The sequence below is a fragment of the Octodon degus genome, unplaced genomic scaffold (assembly GCF_000260255.1).
Source record: "Octodon degus isolate 3935 unplaced genomic scaffold, OctDeg1.0 scaffold00301, whole genome shotgun sequence".
In the NCBI taxonomy this organism is placed as follows: domain Eukaryota; kingdom Metazoa; phylum Chordata; class Mammalia; order Rodentia; family Octodontidae; genus Octodon; species Octodon degus.
Window position 1 is genome coordinate 1,968,697 of NW_004524877.1, and position 4,806 is coordinate 1,973,502.

Here is a 4,806-nt window from a genome sequence, read left to right on the forward strand (position 1 = left end):
GGCTGTGGGGAAAAAGGAACCCTTCTCCACTGCTGGTGGGAATGTAGACTGGTGCAACCATTATGGAAATCAGTGTGGAGACTCCTTAGAAAAGTTGGACTGGAAATCCAATTTAAACCAGCTATTCCTCTACTTGGTATTTCCCCATTGGATCTGAAAACATCATATTATGTATATGTTTATAGCAGTACAACTTGTGATAGCCAAATTTTTGGAACAACCATGATGCCCATCACCTGAGGAATGGTTGAAAATGTTGTGGTATTTTTACACAATGGATTATTTTTCAGCTATTAAGAATGGTAAACTCAAAGACTTTATATTGAAGTGGATGCCACTTGAACATATACTGATAAGTGAAATAAATGAGACACACATGTTTAAATATCACATAGTTTCCCTAGTTTAAGAACAAGTGTATTATTTGTTGAAACTGTACTTCCGATTGGATTTGAAACTGTCTCATTGCTATCTGTTTATCAATAAAAATTTGAACAAAAAAAAGAACTCAAAAGAACAAATACCATTAGAAAAGTATAATACAAGTAAAGGAAAACAGGATCTCAAGGACTATCTAATCAAGAGAGGGAAAAGAGAAGAGCTAGGAAACATGAATAAGTCAAGTCATACCGTTATATGTAGAAGATGGGCAGGGCAATGACCCTAGAATATTCAGAAGATTTTTTAATGTAGCAGTTATTTGGAAAGATTCTCACCCTGACTAACTATATATACTGATACCTGTGAACTAAGCTACTGCACTGCAAATGGTAGTTTGTAATAGTAGTTCCATGTTTGGAGAGGCTGTCATTTTGTTCTTCTGAATATGGGCTGCTTGTGATGACATGCCAGTTGCTGCTTTGATGTCTCTCAGGTAGATGGTTGTTAAAAAAGAAGGGGGTGGTGCATGAAATCAAGAGAAAGAAAATGAAATATTGTGTGACTGTCCTGCTTCAAGGTTGTATATGGTGAAATATTTGGACTTATGTGTAAACATAAGAAGCATATAATTATTTATGCCTAATTTAAAAATATATTCTTATTTTTAAGAGTTTTTTTTTATCATATTCTGTCTTGACTTAAAGTTCAGTGTATCAATACTTGAGGTAAAATACCTGTTTCATATTATTCCTATGATGTTTCATATGCAGACAGATAGTGAGGTTAAGCTTAACAGCCTAAGTTATAGGGGAACAACAATATGCTTGTCTTCTGGATGGTTAACAACCTAAGTTTGCAGACCAAATTTAGAGAAAAAGAGGGCTTCAAGGAAAGCCAACATTTTGGCCCTAGCCTTCTAAGGTCAATTAAGACTCAGGACATTTCAGAACTTGTACTCTAACGTCATGTAACTCGGCAGTGTCCCAAATTTTCTGATCATGGAGATTATGGGGCCAAAGATGAAAGTGATTCATGATGTAGAGTGTGCATAAGCAGAGTCACATGGAAAGAAAACATTCTCTCAGGCTTTCACAGAGAGCACATCAGCCAAGCAATGGCCGTGACTCATCCACATGGCTGACACTGACAAAGGTTCTACAATCTGTGGTACTGTATCTCAGGATAAATCCTGAGGGGATTTCACTGACCTTCTCAGACCAAAAAGCTACAACTCTTTTTGCATAGTTCCTGCTTTACTTTGGTCTTAACCATCTAGCAGAAAAGAATAAAACAGACATATAAGAAGTAAAGCCATGTTGTTATGCTGAGCTGCAAGGGACTCAAGTCAACAATTTCTGACATTGCCAGTCAAGTGGAGGACCCAATACTATTATGGGCTACTGGACTCTTTTAGAATATTTTGCTGAGTTAACACACCTATAATATTCAAATAACAGAACTTAACAAAAAAGGGGTATACAGATATATGTCCATTTTGTATCTGTGTATTCAAAGTCGTTTGGATAGATATATAGTTACATTCTCTTAATGAATAGAGTGATATTTTCTAATGGTGTTTGTAAATGGGATATCATGTTTGCAACTTGTACAGCAATTAACCACTAGGAAGAATGTGTGCGATGTGTAATTTTTGCAACTGTCCTACCAATTTTATTTGAAACTGTCTCATTGGTATTTGTTTATCAATAAAATTATGGAAAAAAATAAAAAATTAGGAATACTAAGTGTCAATGTATAAGCAGGAGTCAGCACAAATGACATAAAAAGACTTTGCTGAAGTTGTAGCAGAAAATTTCCCAATGTACAAAAATTTGTCATATAGAACTCCACTTAGCCATAATTAAATAACTCTATAGAAGGACACACAATAATCAAGATCCCAGAAATTCAGCAAAAGTATAGACTAAAAGTATATATAGAAACTGTTAGAAGAAACTAGAAAGGAAAGCAAATCAGAACCACTGCAGATTTCTCAACACAAAACATGAAATCAAGAAGCCCTTGGAGTGAAGTATTTCAAGTCCTGAAAGAAAATAACTTCCATCCCAATTTGATGTATCTTCAAAACTATCTATCAAATTCAAGGGTGAGATAGCATTCTTCCATAACAAAGAACAATTGAAGAAATTCATAACCAATAAACCATCCTTACAAAGAATACTGACAGATATTTTATAGACAGAAACAGCCACAGCTTCAAGAACAACAGAAAGCACCACCACACAGAGCAAGTAATTAAAAAGAGTGGAAAAAAATAAACCTATAGGAGGAAAATAACATTTCAAAGATAAGCCAATACATATAAGTTATAATCATCAAAGGAAATGGCTTCAATTAACCATTCAAAAGAAACAGACTAGTAAAGTAAGTAAAAAAAATTCAAAAAACAATATGCAGATTTCTCTTTTTCAGTGTTTGAGGACCCAGAAATCCAAAAAGTTAGAGAAATAAAAACTGGATACTTTAATCCTATTTTGTCCTACACCACAACTATAATTGTTGATACATTTTATCAAATTAAGAAGTTCAGAAGCATTGCTAAATAACTCAGCAGTTCTATAACTTAGTGTGTAGAGGACATGCCCTGCATTGATTGTTTCATTCCAAAATTCTGTAATGATTGATTTATTGTGTCAACTTGAAGAGTTTAGAAGTCTAACTAAATGACTCAGCAGGAAGCCAGAGTCCTCAATTCTGTAAATATCCTGAGCCTGTGTAAGAGGAGGGAAAGGAAGTGATGTGAGTACTACACCCTCCCCAGGACTGGTATCTTCCTTACAATACAAGAGAGAAAAAGAGCTCCCCCTCCCCCTTTCTGTTTTTGTTGCTTTTGCAATTTACTGCTGCCATGAATCCATCACCATATCACCCTGTGTTGGAACCAGTTGATTACAGACTAAATCTTCCACAAACTGTGAGCTAAATAAACCTTTTCTGCATTAAATTTGGGTGTTGCATATATTTTCCCCACAATGAGAAAAAGTAAGTAATACAAGTGTATATAGATTTAGGCTCCAAGGGTGCTGAATAACAAAAACTTCATGATTTTTCAGGGAGATAGGGCCTCACATGAGGGCCCTAGATTTTGAGATGTATACCTTACCATCTCATTACTCAAACCCACTCCATTTACTAGAACTCCTTCAGCTTGGACTTTGCACTTGTTAATGTTTGCATGTCCAAAATTCCTGCCCTTAGCCTTTAGTTCTTGGAACACAGATCAGTGAGATGTGGTGGAAGTTGTACCACTCTGGCAACAGTGAATTATCTTGCACAGTGATTTTCACAAACTGCTCTAATTAGGCTTCTGCTTAACAGTGAGTCAGGCAGGAAGACCAAAAGTGTGTATCTTTCCTCTCAATTTCCACTCCTCTAGCAGAAGTTTTTCTTTTCTGGAGGCTGACAAAAATATGAGGAATGCAGGCTTTCAGCTGTGATGTCACTACCACTGAATGGTAGCTCTCTATCCTCTTTATTTTCCATTTTCCCCTAAAATAAACTGTCTTTCTTAAAAAACATTAGGAATATCTTTCCACTCACTCCTGTTATGAGGTGACACTTGAGATAGCCTTCAGTGATTAAAAGGATGTAGTAGAGCAGAAAACTTTTGGATGACAGAGATGAAGAAATAAATCTGCACTCTTCCTATCACTTTCCATGTAATATCTACTCCACTGCCAGGGATGCTTCTCAGATATTATTACTTGCCAGCTCTCCAGAGAACATTTAGTGGAAACTGCAAGCTGGGTTAGAAGCTTTAAGAGGAATCAGGATGAAAAGATCCAAAATGCTAACACTCACATTAACAGGCTGAATACTGAAATGAAGAGCCCTTGTGGCATATTCAGTACAGGTGTGCCATAGAATATCTGGTTGGTTGTCCCATATGACACAAGATCCAATACCAGCTGCCTTCAGGAAAGCAAATATTGATTGCAAAGAACACTCACTGAGGATTATGGGTACTTCTTAATGATGCCAGTGACTTATTTTTCCTATCCACTCCATCCCCAAACTTAACATTGTCTGCTTTCCCATCTCCTGAAAGCATTTTGCAGATTTCACCTATCTGCACCAACATTCATTTCTATCCCTCTCCCTAACTTCAAGTCTCACAATAGATATTACTGAAGTGTATGTTGTTCCAGCTCTCTAAACTTTCCACAACTTTTCCTGACTATTCCCCTTCTCATCTTGCTTAATACTCTTACACCTTTCCCACAACTTCTTGAACCCTGCTTCATTCTCCAATTGTCTGTCCTAGCACCAACAGTTGTGAGTTATTACTGTGTACTACCATATGACAAAGCTACATGATTTTCTTACCCTACCCCTGTTGTATTACTTGCCACTGCATAATATAATAAATTCTGGCTTACTTCTATGACTCTTTTTCTGTAAGCA